This window comes from Macrobrachium rosenbergii, chromosome 49, assembly GCF_040412425.1.
Source record: "Macrobrachium rosenbergii isolate ZJJX-2024 chromosome 49, ASM4041242v1, whole genome shotgun sequence".
Classification (NCBI taxonomy): Eukaryota; Metazoa; Arthropoda; class Malacostraca; order Decapoda; family Palaemonidae; genus Macrobrachium; species Macrobrachium rosenbergii.
Window position 1 is genome coordinate 16,992,099 of NC_089789.1, and position 10,999 is coordinate 17,003,097.

Sequence of the window (10,999 nt, forward strand, 5' to 3'; positions counted from 1 at the left end):
AATGTAAAGAATCTTTCATAAAAGAGCAATAAGTTACGGAGAAGTTAAAAAGGAAAAAAATTATACCCACCTCATAGCTGAAGAATACAAGATCGACGAAGTTACTAATTAAGAAAAATACCCCTCCAAACATCTCAGAAATCTTTTCGTATGTAGTTTTTTTTTTTATCGAGATATGCCTAACAATTAAACTATGTACGTGAATGTTTTTATACTTTTTCGTATCTTACGCTACCTCTATTCTCCAACCTCAGGTGTTTTTTTTTTTTCTTTTTTTTTTTTACATAAGGGAAAAACCCTCAACAAATACAACACTTCAGTCATGTCTTCGAGAGAGAGAATAGTTTGTTTAACTCAGTTTAAAGACTGCAATTTAAATGCCATCAACTGCACATGTCTTAATGTTCCCATTGCGTAACCGGCTGATTAATATCACACCGGTTCGACATCCTACCAGACTCTTGGTGTCCTGACCTGTTATCCTTGGGAGAGGATAATTGGAATGGAATGAATGCAGAGTTTTTGCCAAAGGTCAAGCACTGGGACCTATGAGGTTATTCAGCGCTGGAAAGGAAATTGAGAGTAAGTGGGTTTGCAAGGTGTAACAGGAGGAAAACCTTGCAGTTATACTCTGAAATAATTATCAGGAGAAGGTGGATAACAAGACAGAAGAAAGATAATGTGAATGGAGGTATAGTAAAAGGAATGATAGGGGTTGCAGCTAGGGGCCGAGAGGGCGCTCCAAAGAATCTTTAGTAAAGCCTACCGTGCTCCCCGTGAGGTGCACTGACGGCATTACCCTCCAACGGGGAGAGGATAAGTAGGAAAGAAGTGCATAGTTAGTTTGAGCTGCAGAGCACGTAGTGTCTTTATTGCCACCGCAGAGGATGGCCCACTGCGGAACATCCCCTTCGTTCTGGGGGTCACGAGGACTCTTTGGAGAACAAAAAATCCTATTTCTGTTTATCCAAGGGCCTCTGTATTATAATTACATTGATTTGTATGTGGTCTTTCCTTATTACTATTGATAATTCGTATCCATTTTTATAAGCCTTAGGTGTGAGTGCAAATTATAGTAGAAAAAGGAAAGAGGAGCAAATAAAAAGAAAGGAATAAAACGGTATAGAACAGGGATAACGAAAATTAGATTCTGCAGCGAGTAATTGTGAGCATTGTAAACATATACATCAGTCAATAAATCAAGCACTCTATCAGAGCAGGAAAACGTCAAGAAGCGAATCCTCAAACATAAGACCTCAAACTCAAGACTCTGGAAGACTTCATGACACAAATCTAGTTTAGAGAAGGTTGGTTGTATGGCTACTCCCCGGTGAAGTGGAACCAAATTGAATAGAATATAGAATTTAGGCCAAAGGCCAAGCACTGGGTCTATGAGGTCATTCAGCGCTGAAACGGAAATTGACAGTAAAAGGTTTGAAAGGTGTAACAGGAGGAAAACCTCGCAGTTGCTCTATGAATCAGTTTTCAGGAGAGGGTGGAAAGTAAGATGGAAGAAAGAGAATATGGAAGGAGGTACAGTAAAAGAAACGAAAGGGGTTGCAGCTAGGGGCCGAAGGCACGCTCCAAAGAACCTTAAGTAATGCCAACAGTGCACCGCACGGGGTGCACTGACGGCAGTACCCACCTATGGGAGTGGAACTAAATGCTTCAAGTGAAGTACCCCAGTGAGATGAAGGAAAGCCGATTTGAAAGGAAATGGCGGTAAGCCACACGAGATAACTTTAGTGATTGTGATGAACAGTCATGTCATGGTAAATAAAACACTTTTCTATTAATAAAAAGAAAAATAAATAATAATAAAACGAGCACTTCATTCGTATGCACAGCTATTTAATTATGCCACTTTGAGCATAAACTCTGTGCCATGCCAGCACAGGGAAACCCACAAATGTTGTATTACGGTCCAAATTTGCTGAACACATAAGGGAAATATCAGGCAGTCGGGGATTAGAGTATTCTCATAAACATCAGCGATTTATTTTGTTTTTCCTTAGAATGCTAGTCTTGTTCTACACAACATACATTAAGAGCTTTCGAAATGAATATGGACGATTTGGGGAAACGCAGTATCTCGCGTGACAATGACTGAATTCCTTTTGTTTCTACACATATATTAGCACAGGGCGTAAATCTAGAATACTTAAATAATTATGTTAATAAGGAAAGTATAGATTCTTATACTGCGACTCCCATTGCCATTATATTAACATCAGTCTTAATGTAATTCTTAGTTTTCAGACTGCATCGATATATAATAAAATCTCGGTTATCAGAACAATAAAATTAACGAAAAAAAGTCGGGGGCATAGCAATTAAAACTCCAATTAATATAAATTACCATGTAACATTCATCAAGCAAGCTCTATCCAGGTGTACTCCGTGAAAATTAGCTTTGAAATTTTCTCACTACATCTGCTTTCCCATCTTTTAAAATATCACATCATTTGAGAGATATCCATCCGCCCCCCCCCCCCCCATCCCCACCTCCCAAAGTTAAACGTCCTCAAAACCCCCCTCCGGCCTCCCACCTTTTTCCGTAAGGTCTAGGCTAGGTGTAGATTCCGCATTAAAATGTAACAAGAAAATGGTAACCTGCCACTTACCCGTAACTAGAGAGGTTGATCTTGCAAGGATTAGAGTTTCAAATTCACCGTTGAAATTCTCGGCGCTCTCTGCTCTGGCAAATGACAAGGTTCTGTATGATCCCGTAACTTGAAAATGAAGGCTGGCATACAATATGAAATTTTAACATGAAATGTGAGCTTAATGGCAGTGGCAATCAACATTCTTTATCTTAGGCTTACGTTTTGTAGATAGTTCAAATAATAATGATAAATAACTTGCTTGTAATTCCACCAGGCACTCCATTACATGTTGGTAAATTTTTGCTATATATTTGCTGACAGATAAGCTGGAAAATAAGGCTTTTCCTATCTTGCGCTTTGAGGCTTGTTTTTCATAGTTCGGTGACTTTAATCTTATAATTAAATTAATTCAACTCATATGTTAGATAAATAATGTCGTTAATTTTAATTGAAGCTGACCTTTGTTTTAAAAGAATATGAATGGGACATGGAACCTACGAAAGGATTAGTCTTTGGACTTCTTTTGACTATTGTCTTCCTCTATCTCAGTGTATATATCTGCCTATCATTCCTCGCTATTCTTTAAAACTGGAATAAAAAAAAAAATCATATGGGATATATCAACAAATAACTATAAGACGACTTGAGTGATAAGCAAAAATCGGATTCCTAAGCCTTTCAAATACTATTTTTGAACTCACTGACGGACAATCAGCAATATGGCTGAAAAATCTAATTGAATACACATTATTGATTATTAAGTAAGGCATCTCAGCTTAAACCTACGGTGATCGTAAATATATTATCAGTCATCCAGTAACTATGCCTAAGCCCTAGAGGAGCGAACGGTAAGATTTTACACATAAGGATGAAAATGAGCTCTATTACGTCAGATTTCTCTCCCACTGGGACGTGTCTTTATGACTGCCCACCCTCGGAGGATGAGGGTCTGTGTTTCATCTGCAGATGCGTCAGGGATTATGGAGCTGATCAATCTAACTGATTAATGCATGGGAAGAGGAGAGCGCCAGAGGAAGTCTTTCCTTCCCTTTGCTTTGCAACTGTTAAGCTGTCTTCGCAGAAGTGTTTAGGAGACTGATGCTGCTATGTTGAAGAGAGGTTGCATGGGTACATTAACATGACAGTCTTTTGTTTTTATGAACATAAATTTCATGGATTATTCTTCTTTTTCTTGTTATTTCGCCAAACGTCTTTTCCCAGTCACTCTGTTTTTCCTCTCAACAATTTTAAGGCATTTTTATACTACTATTACCATTTTTACATTAATTATTTTTATGGAATCACTAATCCCAGTATAAAATAGAACTATGTTACCTAGTGCTTTGATATATTTGCTAGATCTAATCACAAATGTAAAACCGTGTTAAGAATGTATCTGAATAAAAAGACTTTGCTGGTATCTCTAGCAAGAATGACACCAGATCCTCGATCGATCATTCCCTCAGTGATAAGATATCATCTCAAGGTCATCCATACTGCAATGGCTTTCTTGGAGTCTGACATTACAAGACTTCCGGGCAGCTCAGGATAAAGAGACGGCGAACTTTCTTTCAGGAGAAAGTTCATATCATCAGGCATTGTTCCTTCAAAGAATGGCTCTTACATGTCCATATAGGACCCTTTGTCGAGATGAGGAAGTGTGTGTATTGTATGCATTATCCAGACGTCGTTGTTCGTTCATGCTTCGTGGGACTTGTATTACTAGAGCAGCTCTTTCATGGCTTGCGCCATATATTGCAATCACTTTGTAATGGTCTCTTCTTATATTACTTATCTTTGCTGAGCAGTCCTTTGGGCATATACTGTAGTTCTGTGAATAGAAAAAGGTCAAATAGGAGGGAATTTGATTATTTCTAATCTGTCATCCTGTTATCAGCTCTCTCTCTCTCTCTCTCTCTCTCTCTCTCTCTCTCTCTCTCTCTCTCTCTCTCGGTCGGAGGTAAAGTCAGTAAGTAATAAATAAACCCTTATTCATTTCGAGAATGCCGTTGTATTTTGTAGTCAATCAGGTTAATTGTGTTAAGAAATACTCGGCGACGTCAATACAGTGAGAGTTATGTTGAATGCACACGCAAAACTATTTTGCTTTGATCAAAGACGACGCAGTCAAGATAAGAAAGACATCACTTTCCCAAGGTAAATAAAACGTGAGCTGTTTGAGTAATGCCATCCATAAAGTTATGAGATTCTAGATACTGCTCAAATAGAAAACTGGGTAAATATTTACTGGTTCTACTATTTTCGATTTCTGATACATCAGCATACATGTGGCTTTCCGTCTATCATTAGAACTTTGTAGTTTCCCATTTGGCTTCAGTACTAGTAATTTCCCATTTTTATCAAGTAATTACCCTCTTCAACGTGCAGTAACACAAGGCACACTTACTCTTCTGTAACCAGCATGAAAAGCAAACGCCTTGAATGCATAATACGCTATCTATTGTCTATAATTAAGTTACACAGGATCACTGGGACGTTTACTTAGTATTCTCACGAAAAAATCAAAGAGTATTATTTTGTACCATGCACATGCTAATACGTGTTATGAAGACTTCCAAAGAAATACCGTTATCAACATCCTGAAATGTTAGACTCACAGTTGCAGTTACAATAAACAATTAGGCTTATGGATATAGTAAAAAAGAAATAATAACAAAAGCATCATAAATATCTGCCAGACCTCACTAATAAAAATTTATACTGACTCAAGCACCCGACCACGGTTACATTACATTGACCGCCATAAACTCTTGGCCATATCTACTGGGCCGTCATTTCTTCGTAATAAGATGCTAGTTTTTATAAGATTACACACGTATTAAATAACGGTTTTCATTGTATTAGGTAAATGAAATGCAAAATCCCAATGTGATGTTTCTGTTAGACGTATAAGTTTCCTTCTCGTATTAATTATTCTGTGAGATTTTGTTTTGTCAGCAACAAAACAAACCAGCTACGGCGACAGAAACACTTTATTTTAAAACACTGTAAAATATTCAGATTTGCATCATAGTACCATGTTGCCAAATAAATATTCCCAGAACGACTGAAAATTTCAAATGATGTTCAGTTAAGTGATTAAAGTAATTGGGACTAGCATGCAGCTAGCGCTCCAGGCCTGATATATTGGGATAGAGGAGAAAACTTTTGCTTTGTGCATGCCGTAAAAGAAATGGTTTCAAATGTTCAGCCTGTTACCCCAAGGTGGAAAAAGAACAGGTGGAATCACGCGCAGCTCGAGACGAGTCAGTGACGTCAAACGGAACTCAGAACTACTCACGGTCAAATATTACTGCAATGCATTTCTAGCCATAGGGCACTATTGCATTTGTTTTGTAGTTCAGTTAGTTCATTATTAAGTAGTTATAATATGATAAAATAATATTTCCCTTTACAGAAGAAAATATATTGTCATATACCCCCTATTGTAAATGAAATACGACCAGGATAAAATAACATATTACTTGAGTAAGAATAAGAGAGAGAGAGAGAGAGAGAGAGAGAGAGAGAGAGAGAGAGAGAGAGAGAGAGAGAGAGAGAGAGAATTCTGTCGTGAGTTTTACTTAACCTAATAAAGACCTAGGCCTATATCGATATATAATTTTATATATGCCTACTGAAAATCATGAAAGGTTTTGGCCATAATATTAGGCCTACTTACTATAGTTAATTCACTTTAGCTAGATATATCTGCCTGAAGGGTTCCTCTAAAAGGGCTCCTATATTTGTCCACAAAAAAAAAAAAAGCTTTCTTTAGCAGCCAAGTTCAGGGAGGCCTTTTAAGCGAGCTCTTCAGGAGGAGGAATTAGCTTAAGTAATGTACTATTAATCCACGAATTGACAAAAATACAGAGAGAGAGAGAGAGAGAGAGAGAGAGAGAGAGAGAGAGAGAGAGAGAGAATCATGTCATAAATTTTCCTTGTCCCATAAAAAATCTAGGCTAGACCTATGCGCCTATATGCTGTAAGCCTAGGTATTTTAGTTTATAGCAATGGGCCTAATAGCAACAAAGAGTTAACAAACAATATGAATGAGTTGATAATAGGCTTAAGCAAAATCACTTTCATAAACATTATATCAGTCATCAAGCAAAAGTGTTGCATAGATATAGGCTTATAAAATAAAATAATTATACAAAAAGAAGGCATACAAAGATCTGAATTGTAAGCTTTATAAACATGCCTTATAGTTTAATCAAAATTTTTGTATTCAAAGTCAGCTGATAATAAACCAAACCATTTCCATTTGAGAAATATTGAATTAGGTCTCTCTCTCTCTCTCTCTCTCTCTCTCTCTCTCTCTCTCTCTCTCTCTCTCTCTCTCACATAATTTCAATTCCAAAATAGGCTAAGCCAACTAAAATACTCTTCCATTGATGTAGCAAATAAACAATATTTACATGAAGTTATATCCTTAGTATACATGCGTTGAGTAGGCACAGCAGTATCTTTCAATTTGCGTGCATTTTTAGGGTGATAATCTAAAAGTATATGTCTAAGGCTTTCTCCAAAATCACCAGGGACAAAATGAATGGAGCATATTCTTGCATTCTTCACGTTGAAATCGTCTTTCCTTTTGCACAGATTAACCCAAGTTTTGCAAAGAGATGGATCCTTTGGAAATGTATAAAATTAAATGCCTTTTCCTTGGTGATGGCAATCATGATTATTGCAACCAAACACAGTACATACCACCATCTTTGTTGTTTCTTATCAACTGATTGAAATGTTAAAAGATCGGCGAATTCCCTCCAAAACAGTATGAGTCAATGAACCTCTTGCCACTTACCCAGCTGGGTTCCAAGTGACGTCACTGCGCGGGAAAACGCAAAACTCGTTCTCTCACGAAAACACCTTACTCTTCTTCCACCCAAGATCTAAAGACTACATATAGTCTTTAGATCTTGCTTCCACCTTGTGTTACCCTCTCCGTAGTGCTAGTCCCATAATGTCGTATCATTTTAAGGCTTTAGTCAGTTATATCCTATTTACTTCTCTCTGATGACGAGGCCAGAAGAGTCCGAGTCAAGGCAGATCAGTGTTTAAACACAACACTGATATTTATATTTGGAAACTGTTCGCAGCTGATATAAATATGAAATCATTTACAAAACTGAACAGGGAAAACTGGTTTCAGGTCGTGTTATCAAAGAAACTGAACGTTGATTGCAAAGCTTTATAGAAAAGCTGAAAGACGTCTGAGGTTAATGCAGCTTCTTAAAGGCCCCAAACCAGCAAGGGTACACGGGTTGTCTCAATATGCAATTTTGCCAAATGCGAGGTCTCGCACCATATATATTCGGAAAGCCAGTTTTCATTATTCTGTAGATAATTATCGTTCGTCAGTAAGAACAGTATTTGTAAATCATTTTTGTTTGGCTTCATCCGAACGGGGGCGGGGGCGGTTGGCAAATTTGACAAATGACACCTGCATATCACAGTGAGGTCTCACATGGGCCTTTTAATCTTTCCACAATTATTCACCGCTCTGATCCTCCGCCTTCCGCCCCCCACCTCTCTCTCTCTCTCTCTCTCTCTCTCTCTCTCTCTCTCTCTCTCTCTCAGTGTTTTTTTTTATGAATGACTCAAAACCTATCACATCCATATTTTAAATAACTAATAGAGGTTACTAGTAGTTTAATCGTCGACATAGGCAGATTATGCACTAGCCTATACATATGGCACAGCGTTTGAAGATAAAAGTGGATTAGCCGGATGAGTGTTTTAACATTTCCCATATTTTCGAAATTAAGATCTACGGCGGTTAATTCCGTTTGCGATCCGTCAACTGAAAGTAAACCTGGCTAGTGCTGGCATAGTCCAGTTGCAAGGCACAAGACGATTCTTTCATGCAAGTATTTGATTACTTATAGATAAGAGTCCTGGTTTCATTCTTGTCATCATATTATAACGAACTTACATTTTGTCATTAACTAATCCCTGCCCAGCAAAAGATACAAATGTTATAGAGCGTTAAGGATACTTTATTGCTTATGCATTAGGATAAATACTGCTAAATCCTTTGCCGTTCCACTGACTGATCGAAGATAGGTACGTGGTGGCTAGTAATTGTTGTCTTGTATTCAAACCACTTCCTACTTCAACACACACACACACACAAGCGCGCGTGCGCGAACGCACTCCTGTCTTGCCTATATCCACCAATAGTAACCAAGCTTTTTGTTCACCCGGTTATCATACTTGAGTGAATATGGTAATGCAAAACCAATAGGCCTATACGTACGATTCTTTTTTTACAGGGGAAATCCAGGTTGATTTTGTATGTTATATTCTCAGATATTCGCATTTAATAATCAATCTTTGGGTTTTTTCATATCAGTGCGTTCCTGTACGGTGAAATGAATGGAAATCAGCCACTGCTGACAAAACACAGACACCGTGGGTTGCGCATGACAGCCTTCTTCAACATATGCCGAGTGTCTTAGGCATAATGTAATATATAGATCTAATCATCTAACCGTAAAATGAACACAAACTATTACCTCGTTTCCCCATCAGAAGCGCGTGCAAACAATCTGAGTTTTTCTGCTGTCTGTCGTCAACAAAACCGAAGTTTAGGCATGGAACATGCGACACCACACGGCCTCGGGTCGGGTACTGTCAGCACAACTGAATTTCCCTCCAATTCATGACGTCACAGCAGAGCCATCTATAGGAGGTGTGACAAAACATCTCTGGCTAGAGCTCACGCATTTGGTGTGTCTTGCCGTCAAGCGTGTCTGATTTTGTTTTTTATATTTTCATTAATTAGGATAACACGATGACAGGACTAAATATCTGTTTACATCTTTCCGTTAACAAAATCAACGCGGTGTTTTGTGGAGCAGACTATGTACGAGTATTCATATGTCAATTAGGAGAAAAAAAATAAAAGAGCTCCGATTTTACAGCTCTTGTTAGGTCCTTAACCCAAACGAACGTTCCCATCCGTCTCCGGATAGAGTAAGTGCGCGGAAGTCCATATCATCTTCAATATCATTAAATAATAAAGTGGCGTTCGAGGGACCCTTCTGTAAAATATCTTAACACATTTTTTGAAACTCGCTCATTTATCAGGCACACAACATCTCTGGGGACAATGAAGGTTCAAAGTTAACAGAGCCAAACCTTTTGTTTCATTTGCATTTTTATCAAAATTGTTCAATTCAAAATTCCTCGGAGGGAATTTCGTCCTTGATATGGCTGATAGATATTCAGAGTTGTTTAGATAAAGGCTTTTGGAGCATCACTAACAATTATGTTCCCATCTATGTGAAGCCATAGCTGAGTCCAGGTAAAAAAAAGTCACAGGAAAAAAAAGTCACATTAAACTTTCCTAGACAGTAACCCCCAAGGGTTTTAACCCGGCATGTATCCACCTTTGCAGCGTGTTTAGCACAAGCCCGTTGGGGATTACCGTAAAAACAAAGAAAAGGCTGTAATTTAATGTGATTTTGTTTCTGACTTTTTCCCAGCCTAAATTGTGACTTTTTTCTATGACTTTTTTTCCCCTGTGACTTTATTACCGGCCACCGCCATAGCTATTTTCATTCCTTTCACCATACACACACCCAATAAAAAAAGTTGTTCCGTTTCTGATCTTCAGTAAATGGTGTTCGATAGCTTCTGCAGTTATTCCCAATAACGCCGTGTAAAACGGAGTCACTACCCCGTTATTTACCCGGTTTGAAAACAAATGGCACAACTCTTAGAAACCAATAACTTGTTGGGTAGTTTAGCACAGAAGGGAAAACAAAAAAAAAAAGCGAAACGATTTAACTTTTAGTAACATAAAGCCTGAAGATAAACATGTACCTTTTCTCTCAAGTCACATGTTTATTAAATCTTATCTTCCGTCTGCCAAACTGTATCACCACATGCAAGTAGAGTTTTTATGCCCTATAATATTAGCAACTTTGCTGCAAAGCCCTAAATGCATTAGTGGTTCCATTGTATAGCATAAATACCCTCTTAGGAGTTCGGGACGTTTATAAAATTTATTTTCGGCCTTGAACCTTTTAGGCCGTTTCAACTTTAGGCCACATGAAGTTTAGGCCGTAAGACATGGCGGAAGTTTCTTGGGACGCCGTGTAGTACTAGCCCCTCGGGGATCAAAGTATTATATACACCCATTTCGGCCGTTTGCCAGTTTGGATGTTACTGCCCAGGACCCACTCTAATGGTCCTGTTACTGCCTAAATGACTTACGGCCGAAACGACCAGGACCCCGATTAGTTGTTATGGATCCTGCATAGGGAGCTGGGCTTCAGGAAGGCGTAGGTCATCAATGATTTCTCTCTCCCTTCTAAAGGGAAACTGATGGAAAATAAAACAAAAGCAAAAAATAAATTTCAGGTAGCCTACATTTCTGG